The sequence below is a fragment of the Lotus japonicus genome, chromosome 5, assembly GCF_012489685.1.
Source record: "Lotus japonicus ecotype B-129 chromosome 5, LjGifu_v1.2".
In the NCBI taxonomy this organism is placed as follows: domain Eukaryota; kingdom Viridiplantae; phylum Streptophyta; class Magnoliopsida; order Fabales; family Fabaceae; genus Lotus; species Lotus japonicus.
Genome location: NC_080045.1, coordinates 50,501,404 through 50,513,613, shown reverse-complemented (window position 1 = coordinate 50,513,613; position 12,210 = coordinate 50,501,404). Strand labels below are relative to the sequence as shown.

General features: G+C 35.2%; 1 pseudogene; it reads right to left on the bottom strand.

Annotated features, from left to right (window-relative positions):
* Nucleotides 1-6,097: 6,097 nt before the first annotated feature.
* LOC130721438 (60S ribosomal protein L39-like) lies at nucleotides 6,098-6,253 on the bottom strand (annotated as a pseudogene).
* Between the last annotated feature and the right edge of the window lie 5,957 nt (nucleotides 6,254-12,210).

The following is a 12,210-nucleotide window of genomic DNA, read 5'->3' as shown; positions in this document are numbered from 1 at the left end:
GAACTATCCTTCCCTCAATTTGTGTAAATAAACTTTGCACAAATAGTACGCATTGCTTTAATTCTAATTTTATTCATTTCAATTATACACAAAATAAAAAAATTTACTATTTCTCGAAAAGCTATGCCTTATTATATTTCCAACAACCCCCTCTCTCAATCTAATAAAATAAAAATGTTATATAAAATGTAAAATAAGATAAAACCAGCCTTCTTTTATGTGCATCGATGTTAAATTCTGCATTATGATTAAAATTATTAAGAGTTTAATTTCTATGCACCGACGGTCTTTGAAATATGATTGGTTGACGGTGTAAAAAAATTTTGCACCGTCGGTGCATCATCCTTTTTCTCAATTATTAATCTTTCTGATAATAATTAATTTGTGCGATTGGTGTATGGTTGATTATGTTTTTTTTTCTTTGGTGGATGTTGCTAATTGTTCGAAAAACGGTTGTAGACTCAACAAATGTCTTTTTTGGAATTTGAACTCGTACTCTTATCTTTATGGAACTTTGACTTTAAACATATATATATATATATATATATATATATTTTGGTCTTGACCAAGGGATTCCCAGAGCCGACATCCGTGAGACTAATCCCTCGCCCCACGGTCAGCGCACTAAGCGGTAGGGGGCTGGCCAAGGAGTTTTTTCTATTCGCAAGAGTTAGGATTCGAACCCCCAACCACTTGCTTAAAGGATGAAGTGCTGAACCACTACACCAACCCACTAGGTTATATATATATATATATATATATATATATATATATATATATATTTATTATTTATTTTTTTATTTTATCGTTATTTATTTTCATTTTAGTGTATAATTTTATAATGAAAACGAGCTAATTTGGGTCGACGATTCTGTTTTGGGTTTGTATGTTATTCTTCTCTGAAAGTTGTTGCCGATGCAATCAAATGTTTGGATGGTTTTAGAGTGGGTGGGGCATCGTTATCTGTGACTCTGGCAAACACCCCTCGGAAGGCAACGATGGGAGGTGTCTTTCTGAGTTGTTTGGCTTCTCAAAAGGTTGTAAACGTTTAAGCTCGAACTTGGCGAGATGTGTTAGTGGGGAGAGGAAGAATGCATGTTCGGCTGTTGATGAGGAAGTTGATATGCTCTGGGACTCCGATTCTGCTAGGGAAACTGTTCATGGTGCTAGGATTCCAGTCGATGTGCTTTTTCCTGAACTTTTGGTGTCGAGCTCCTATCAGGTGGGTGAGGAATCACCCTACTTGGACGAGTTTTTAGGGGCACCCTTTGGACGAGTTTTCAAGGACTCCCTCTTTTTCTAGCCATGATGAGAGGTCTTTTTTGGTTGAGGATCTTTTCCCATACTGCTTTCGATTAGAGAGTTTGGAGATGTAGGTTTGTGAAGTAGCGATTGTAACGCTCCAATTTCTCAACTGAGGAATCACATTAATAACCTAACAAAGTCTAAGGACTATTCTGCAATCCCTAAAAACCAAGGGATTTTTTTTTCTGAAAAACAACTAAACACTTCGGCTAAAAGGTTGGAAACATATCATAACTTTATTTAAATAACCTGTTTCCCGATATACTCTCGTAATAGTTTACAACACCATAAGTAAGGTTCGGGCTTTAATAACAGAGTTCTCAAATAGTAAGGGAGACTCAAACATAATCCATAAAGGAGAAGCAAAGTTGCTTCTCACACCTCTACTCCACCGCCCACGACCCGATCTCCAACTCGAGCAGCTAAGCTTCGGCGGAAGGATCTCCATCACCTAATAGCGTTAAGCGCCCAAACAACAAGTAGCAAATAGAAAGGGTTAACTCCATGCAATTACCATGTATAAAAGAGAAAATCATGCTATTCAAATTTAATTACCTAGCATAGTAGATAAACTAGCAACATAACTCAACTCATATATCAACAACTTAACATAGATTAACTCAGATAGTAATAACCTCAACAATGTAACATCAAATCAGATATCAATAAACCAATAACTAAAATCCAACAACATAGGGTCAGGTGTTAATTCCCTATAATGCAACTATATGCTGCTACCAAAATGGATCGATCAATAACGTCTCTCAAGACGGGACAATGATAGGACCACACCTCCTCATTGTCTCTTATAACGTCTCACAAGACGGGACAATCATAGGACCACACCTCCTGATCGCCACTTATAGCGTCTCACAAGACGGGACAATCATAGGACCACACCTCCTGATCGCCACTTAGCGTCACAATGGACGGGACAATGATAGGACCACACCTCCTCATCGCCTCTTATATCACCACACAGGGCGGGACAATCATGTGGAACGACAACCACTGAATGCCATTAAGTTCAGCCCTATATGCCAAAATCAATCAACAATAATCACGTCTTATCCACTTGAAAGCAGTAATGACGGAAACCAGTAAACGGCCGAAGCCTCTCAGAAAACGGAGACACACGTCTCAATAAGTTCACTCGGCCGAAGCCTCCAGAAAACATTTTCCCAGTTCAACATAATATTCATAATCATCTGCCAATCAATATAAACATCTTCATCTCAAACGCATGCAGTGCGATAAAAGCATGCAAGACTCAAAGACACTCTAAAATCGAGTTACCCTTACCTCCGTGAGTAGAAGTTGGGCATGGAAGTTGTGAACCTAGAACAAGGAAACACAATCATCAACACAAGCCTCACTAGAAACAACACTATCTAATAACACTAATCGAAATCGTAAAGAAAGTTTTTAAAGCTTCGGAGTTCCTATATAGGCACGAATTGACAACAGAGACTTCGTTCGCTAAAACGAGCATAACTCGAGCTACAGAACTCGGAATGACACGAAACCGGAGCCAAAATTTCGACAATTGAAAGAGCTACGTAATGGCTCAAGTCATAGAGACCCAAAAATTATTTTTGGACACGGTACCCTAACAAATAGGTTTCGGCCACTCTCAAAAATAGTGTTTCTGAACTTTTTCTTCGATCTAAATCAATTCCTAGGTATTCTTAGGCAATATCTAGGCCAGGGAAACTCTCAGAAAAATTATCGGATCGAAAACTAGAACAGGGGTATTTTGGTCAAGATTTTTAGCTCGGAAACTCAAAATCAGAATTTCGAAAAACAAATTAGATGGGGTCGATACCAACGACGATTATGACTACTAATCCTATTGACGCTAAGCTCAGTCGAGAGTTTTAAGCCTAAAGGATGAAACTTTAGCCAAAAATGGGGTTTTCAAGCAGAATTGAAACTCGACGGCAATTCGGCGAGATTCGGCGAAATGTAATCGCTAAACATGCTCTTGGGCATGCAGGGAATAAGTTTAGATAGAGAGATCGAGTTATTTGGACAATTTTACAAAAAGCTCAAAACTTTGAGCATAGAAAGACATAGAGAAAAACGACAGAATTGACGATCAGAAGTAAGGAATAGCATCTATACCTCGATGTCGATCCCACGCAACTAGAATCAGGACGATTGAACAAGAAACGAGAAATCGGCTCGGAATCCTCTTGCTCCTCCTTGCTCTCGGCCAACTTGGGGAAAAAGTGAGGAATTGTGGACTGATGATGATTTTGAAGGAGAAATGGTGGTGATTAGTATATTTATGTCTTGTGTTGTCAAGTTACAACATATATATAAGTGAATGAAATGGAAAGATATGTACCAAGGATCAGATAAGGACGGATTGGTGGAGGGATAAGGATGGATAGATATTTTGTAAAGATATTTTGAGAAGATATTTTGTAAAGATATTTTGAGAAGATATTTTGTAAACCGGTACAGATTTGTTTAGATATCTGAGGATTTAACTCATAGAGTTAAGATAAAAATATAAGAGTGATATATTATTATATCAAAAATTATGGGGAACTCTATGAAATGATAAAATATAAATTTGAATCACTTTGAGCAAAATAAAATGATCTATGAACCAAGAAATGAGTAGAAACTGAGCTAGAGAATAATTGTGAGACAATTAGAGCAAATATGACGTCGTCATATTATGCGTCTGAGCTAAGTACAATTTATAGGAAATGGAACACGCGGAAAAATGAAAATTTTGCGATTCCGATTTTTTTCCTGCACCTTCCTCCGTGAATCCTAAGATAGGTTCTGGCGACAGAATTCCAAAACTCAAAAGAGGTTTCTTGGAATTAAGGTAGACAATCCAAAGTCGGTGTAAATCTATTTTACCCGAAAAACTACTTTTTGCAGTGAATGTCGGATGGGAAAACTTCTTTATGAAGAAAGATTGGAAGCATCAAAAGAAATGAGTGTACGCGTGTGGAATCTTTGTTTGAAGCTCCGAATAGAAAAAGACTTCATCAACCGCTTATTCTAGGTTTCTTGAGCTATCAGGGTTTTAGTTTCGGCAAACCTCCGAGAATTAGAATCGGACGTTCGTGCATTCCAGGGTTTCGCATCGAAATGCTTGTCATGGGAGAATTAAGAGAAGTTCTAACATTTCTCTGAAGATTTTTGGAATTAGTTTCCATCGTGTCTTTAAGTGCAAATTAGTCATTTACTAACGTTTTCGCCCTAAGGCGGAAGTGAATGAAACTCGTGCTATAGCCTATAGCGACTATATAACTATTCTTAACCATTTCCTGAACCTTCTTCTTCATAACGCTAATCCAAACATTAAACGAAAGTCAAGTTCCTCTCACGCTTACACAAAATCCTATGCGTGAGTTGGAAATTATTTATTTATTTAATTCTAAAATCCTGGGTCTTACAGCGATCCTGTCGCAGCTTTTTGATGAGGTGGCTCAGTTGCAAGGTCATGTATATGAAGAAGAGAAGAAGATGGATGGTGATCGATCATTGGTTGTTGGGCAGGTTTTAAGAAGTGATTGGGGAGGAGGGCTTGAGTTTAATTACCCCTAGGTGTCGTGGACGACCCCAGAAGCTGGCTTTGCTGTCCTCTACGGCTAAGGATAAATCCCATAGGCCTAGGGGGAAACCCATAAATGTTGAGAAGAGTGAAAGGAAGAAGGTTCAAGATGAGATTTCTAGTGACTTAGATGTAGTAGAAGCCACAACCTCTCTAGAGGCTCATGAAGGGAATCAACTGATGCTTCTTGCTAGCGGAGTTTTCGTAACCACTTGGTGTTATGCCTAGGGCAAGGAATGCTCTATTGATGGGGAAATACTTGGGCATGAAGTATGATTCTACGGATGAGGTTGCTTTGGACCAAATTACGGCTCAGATTGATGCTTGAAGGCCTCCTTAATTAGGGAGGTTGTAAGTGGCTTGGTGTTTCTATTCGGAGTTTGGGTGATTTATCCGTTGGTCCTGATGTGGTGGGTTGTCTTTTGGCCTTTGATTTCTTCTGGTCCTTACCTTTGGTCTTTTAGCTTTTAGGTTGGTTTTTGTTGTATCAGGTTTTCTTTGTTTTTGGTTGGTTTTGGGGTTCTTGGGTGTTGTATAGCTTTATAGCTTGTTGTCTTTTGGGGACCGTCCTTTGTCGAGGGGTGATTAGCTTTTTGTTGTTACTGATCACCCTTGTCTTCGTTGTCTCTTTTTAGCTTTGTTCTCAAAACTGTGACACCTTTTACTTTTGAAAAAAAAATAGAAAAGAAAAAGTACTAGTATAGTCAAAGGTCAAAATTTGAAAGTTGGACTTACTTTTTTTAAGAAAAGAGAAGAATATATTGAAAAAGAATAAATCATTGGGAACAAACCTCTACCAAATAAGGAAAAAGAGTTAAAACAAAGCTAAAGAGAAAACCAAAAGAACCAAAAAAACAAAGACTAACTAACTACAAAATTAAATAATAATATTTTGCTAATTTTTTTTTTAAACAAACTTCTATTCAAAGAAGAAAAGCATGAAAGTCATTACATTACCGCTAAAAACAGAAAAACCTCCAAAGGAACCTCCTCAACCCAAATTAAATTTTTTTATGGAAGGGGAAAACCAACGAGAAAACTAATAAAGCATCCATCATAGTTTCACATCAAAAGCTCAAAATGAACGGTAAAATGGCAAGCATAGGAAAACATTGAAGCTGACAAGTATTCATTTGGCACCAGAAAAATGATAAAAGTTACAAACTTGCTACTAAACCTAGAATGGTAGAGATTGTTCAATGGTTATCGACCTCAAAAGTAGAGTTTGGTGCAACGCCAGTACCTACGCTTCGCATTATACTTGATGGTTTTTTCGGTCCTCATGTGGATCCAGTAAGGGATGGGCCTATTCTACCTCATCTTCTTGGCCAGCTTCTTCTTGATCCTGAACGTCTTGTAGGATGGCATTTTCATTGTGAGCCGCAACACCTCCTTCACTCTGAAACCCTAATTCGAGTCCTCGCACCTTTCACCCAAACTAAATTAGCATAGGTGGAAGTACTCCTAGCCATAAAATCAGCAACTAATTTTCTAGTATGACGAACAAAAGACAAGCTAACATAATCAAAAACAGAAATAAAAGAGTGACAATCACGAATAAAGTCAGTTAAATAAGAGCCACCAACAACATGTCGCTTCCACCCTTGGTACAGCTAAAGACAATCCGTCTTGAAATAAAAAGATCGAAACCCAAGCTCAGACGCCTGAACAATCGCCCAATTGGTCGCTTCCTATAAATTTAAATTACCCTTGAGCATGTGTCCTATCAATGAAGAAGAAAGGATGAAAATGTCTCGAGTACCATATGGATCAGGGATAGGAAGTCTTATGTATGCTATGATGTGTACTAGACCAAATATTACTCAAGAAATTAGGAGGTCAGACAACTTATCACAGATCTGAGTAAAGAGCATTTGAATGTTGTTAAGACAGATCCTTTGATTACATTAAAGGAACCCGAAGTGTTGTATTATGTTTTGGGGATTAGAATTCACTATCAAAGGACTCAAACATTGCATTGTAAATGATCTTAATAAAAGGGAATCTACTACTGGCTATGTGTTTACACTTATAGGAGGAGCAGTGGGGATGACAATTTTGCCCAAACCCATGGGTACCCGCCCGAACCCGATCCAATTTGTCAGACAAAACCCGAGTTGACTGGATTTGGGTTTGGGTTTGGATTTTGCCCGTTACTGTAGTAGTTTATGGGTTTGGATTTGGTATTAGTTAAACATGTGCCCAACCCGCCCGAACCCGAACTCAAAGATACCCGAAACATAAAATTACAAAAAAAACCCTGATATATATATTTATAAACTTTGTTCTTAGTATTTGACGATTAATGATACTTTTGTATGTTTGAAAAAGTAAACTCTAAACTATTGTTCTCTCACTTTGGTGATGGATGAGGATGATGAATTGTATTTTTTTTTTCTTCCTTTCTATGAATTTCACCTTTTTCTTTATGAAAGTAGGATCAGATTCTGGGACGAGTTGCTATTTTACGTAAGTAATGGGTTTGGATTTGGGTTTCGGATTTTACCCGAAACCCAATGGGTTTGTGCATGGATTTCATTTTACCACCCATAAGTGTTTGAGTTTGGGTTTGGGTTTGGATTCTGGGATTTAGGTTTGGGTTTGGTAATTGTAAAACTGATGAAAGGATATTTAATGAAGAGGTTTTCCTCCACTAACTACTATCAAATCCCTTTCAAGACTCAATCGTAGTATAATATCTGGTTTTGTCGTCTCCACAGCGATTGTGTTGCTACGTATAAATCTCACTAACTAGATGCTGGATGAATGGTTTAAAAAGTAAAATGTGGGTTTATTTAAATAAAGGAAAAACTATAATTAAAGCGATAAAAGAAGTTCACGGAGACAAACAAAGATGAAAGTGTATTTGGAAAATGATTCACTCGATTTACAACTTATTCTCAACCAATATACTTTTATAAGATGAAGCTAACATTTAAGATGCCGATAAGAGTTATTCACCTATTAATGCCTTAGCTAAGTGAATCTACCAATTAAGAACATAACCTTAATTCCTTAAGCCCTAGTGATCATAAAAGGAGCATTATAGCATATACCTACTCGATAAGACATTCTCAAGTTCTGTTCCTAACCCAAGAAGTTCATGTCCTAGTGGATAGAATCTCTGACTGTCACTCAAGAAATCCTAATAGTTCCTACTAGATAATCCTATCCTAGAGAGGTGAGTATCCCGACTTGTCACTCAGTATAGATCTCTTTCCCAACTCATGATATTCATACCTAAGAGTTTATGTCTCCTATTGTCACCTAGAAAACCTAAACCCTACCTAAGACATGCCTTTCTTAAGATGACCGATGCAAGGGTGGTTTCTCTCATTAACTAAATTCACACCAACTTCTCAATTGTCATGCAAATCCTAAACAACATCATATTGGCAAAAGATACATGAACGCGCAAAGAGAATTAATAACCAAAGACATAGGAATTTTTCCCCTTTATATGAACTAAGTCTATATTAAATCATATCAATTTCCTAATCTATTTACGAATTAATATAGACCCTTAAAATTATCAATCGACCAATAGAAGCATTAAACATAGAGAGAAACACCAAATAATGAAAACTCATACTTATAATTGCATAATAGTATATTGAATAAGAGACAAATCAAGTTATATCATCTCAAATACTAAAAGACAGTCAACACAAAAATAGGAAAAGAGAAAAGCAAAACCCAAAATAGAACGGAGCCATGGACATCCGGAGAAGTTGTCACCTCCTCTATGGCCCTGACACCGGCCCTCAAGGGCCTAGCCTTCCTCTCCACCAAGAAATTTCCTCCAAGTCTCCCAAAATTATTTATTAGGTTTTGGAGAAAAGAAAGATGAAAAAGATTGTCAAAAACTAGGTTAAAAACTGATTTTATAGGTAGCGTTTGGTAACGGAACAGAACAGGACAGAACAGGATGGACCAGAACAAGACATTAATTCTATGTATACTGTGTTTGGTGAACATAGCACAGAACGAGACGATTAGATCATGTTTCGTGTTTGGTACATGTTAAACAGAACAAAACTATCAGTTTAATTACATATATACCCTATATCAAAATTTGACTATTAAGTCTTTAACTATTTTAATTGAATTTCCGAGACAAAATTCTATCTGACAACTCAAATTGGCCAATATAAAATTATAAAAAGAAATAGTAAAAATGTAATACTGTAGAAGAATAATTAGAAATCGTAAAGAAAAGCATAACAAACTTTGATTGTAATTTTTTTTTAAACATAACAAGCATTGATAATTAAAAGGCAAAAGAACCTGTGTGCCTGAAGCAATTCGCATACGGGATTTGCAAAGAAACATGGTATTATTGGTTAAGCAAATCGCAAATAATTCCTAAGTGAAGAAGTGAAAGAGTAAGTACCACTTCTAGAGTAAGTACCACATCCATGTGGAAGGTTATGATTTTAATTTTTCTTTTTTTTTCTTCTTCCTCCTTCTCCTTCTCCTTCTCCTTCGAATCATTTATCTATGAGTCCGGAAGTACCATAGTAATAAGCATGAATTCTGAAGATTCATAGCCTTACCGTCCAGAAGCACTGTAATTGAATTATTTTGCATGAATCAGGAAGATTCATAGCCTTACAGTCCAAAAGCACTGTAATTGAATTATTTTGCATGAATCAAGAAGATTCATAGCCTTACAATCCAGAAGCACTGGAATTGAATTATTCTGAAAGAATCATGAAGATTCATAGCCTGCAATCCAGAAGCATTGTAGTTGAATTATTTTAATGAATCATGAAAATTCATAACCTACGAGTCTGGAAGTACCGTAGTTGATTATCTAAAATATGAATCCTGAAGATTCATTGGAAAAAAATATATGAATCCTAATATATGTTTCCTGAAGATTCATAACCTACGAGTCTGGAAGTACCGTAGTTGATTATCTAAAATATGAATCCTGAAGATTCATTGGAAAAAATATATGAATCCTAATATATGTTTCATGAAGATTCATAACCTACGACTCTGGAAGTACCGTAGTTGATTATCTAAAATATGAATCCTGAAGATTCATTGGAAAAAATATATGAATCCTAAAGATTCATAACCTATGATGAATCCTGAAGATTCATTGGAAAAATATATGTTTCCTGAATATTCATAACCTACGAGTCTGGAAGTACCGTAGTAGAATTTTTTAAATATGATTCCTGAAGATCATATCCTAATTGTATTGAGATATATTCTCTTTGAGCTATGAGTCCATAAGTACCATAGCATGAATACACAAAGAACAGTTCTTGGAGAACTAGAAATTTATATGAATATTAAATCTCAAAAAGATTCAATCGATTTACTGGATACGTTTGAGATAAATTACTCTATGATTTAGTTGACTTGATCATTCTTCATTCCTTCCTTGATGTGAATGAAATATTATTGAATCTTGCCACTAGAAGTGGAAGAGATAAAGAAAGGTCATGAGATATATCATAATGGGGAGAGATCAAGAAAAGATTCATAAAATATACTATATTATTAAATTGATCTCTATATTGAATTTACTACTTTTTATATGATTTGTTACATAAATCATTTTCTGATAATTGATTAAGTTAAATTGTGATATCTTATCTTTTAAATTGAATGACCAATATATGTAAAGTTTGTAACAAATCTAAAACCTTTTGATCAAAATATATATATATATATATATAATTTTTTTAAAGTCGTTTATATCTTTTGAAATAACAAAATGAAAAAAAAAAATTGACCGTGTATTTATATTAGTTGAGAATTTTTTTTAACTAAAGGAAAAAAAACATTCTTATCGTTTCTTTTTTTCCAAGATGTACTTATATAATTATTGTTTCTCAATACATGAATGATTATTTGGTTATGATTTTTTTTTTAAATTAGTATCTAAATCTCTATTAAATCTTAAAGGAATTTTTTTCTAATATGTGTAAATATTTATGAGATTATGAAGAGAGTATATTTAGGAATAATTCTATGGGTTTATTATAAAAATATTTTATTTATGATAAACAAATTTGTTTACATATATTTGGACTTCCTTCTTGTATCATAAAGGAATATTTAAACAAACTTAGCTATTTGAAATAAACAAAAGAAGATGACCCTATAGTCTTTTGTCAATATCTACATTATAGTTCCTGAAGAACTATATCATTCCCATTATAAATGATCAAGTTGATTGAAAAAGATGTGTGTCTATCATGTAAGCTACTGAAGTAGCTTTATTAAGGAATGATTGAGATATTCCCTGAAGTGAATATTTCAACAAACATGACAAAAGTTGTGATCCTTTTAAGGAATGAGTAATTGTCCCTGAAGGACATCAAATGATATATTTGATATTGTTTCATGAAATGAAACTTTGTGGTGGCTCTCTAGAAGAAGCCTATGAAATTTCAAAGCAATATCTTAAAAGGGATCATTGACACTCTTGAAAAGATCCATTGATCAATAATCTTATATTTTTTGAAGAAACAACCCCAGACGCGGTTTCAATCCTAAAAATGGTATTTGAATCAATGGTTGATGTGACCATGATAATGACTCCTCATATCGAAAGTCTTCTTGACACAATGTAGTGGTCAAACGACGTGTCCTATTGACACAATGATGAAGCGAATTGCAGGGCAATTGCTAATAGCTTGTTGAGGGGGAGCATAATAATATGGTTGTGACTCACACTTAGGGGGAGAATGTTGACAATTGAAGTGTGAGTTAGAGTCTCACATTGGCGCATGATCTCATGCTTTCTGCCCCCCTTATCACCCCCTAAATTGATATCAAAGTATACAAATATAAAGAGTATATATAAACATTGTTGCTAGATATTGCTCGGATCAGTAGTAATCCAGACATGTAAAGGTGTCAAACCTATTGCGTTTTCCCATGCGATGGATATGAGTTAAAGGAAATTATGAGATGTAATACTCATCTTGTGACACAACTGTTATGTACACATATTCCTTATTAATTTGAAAGTCTTGAAGGACTTTATTTACATCTAATTGATGTAACGATAAACTATGGGTTGAAAATATCAAAATCCTTGAAGGATTTAAAATGCCAGAAAATTTTACTTCAAACATTGAAGTACTATTTTGAATGAGAAAGTTTTATATATGGAACAAATTGAATGTGATTGGCAGGACCGGTTAGACCATCCCGAGTCTTATGATGCGAAAGCATATGAATTCATATGAGCACTCATCGAATAACCTGAAGATTCTTCAATATGAGGAATTCTTATATATTGTTCTCATGACCAATTAATAATTGGTAAAATATATGGGTTTGAATCCTGCATACTC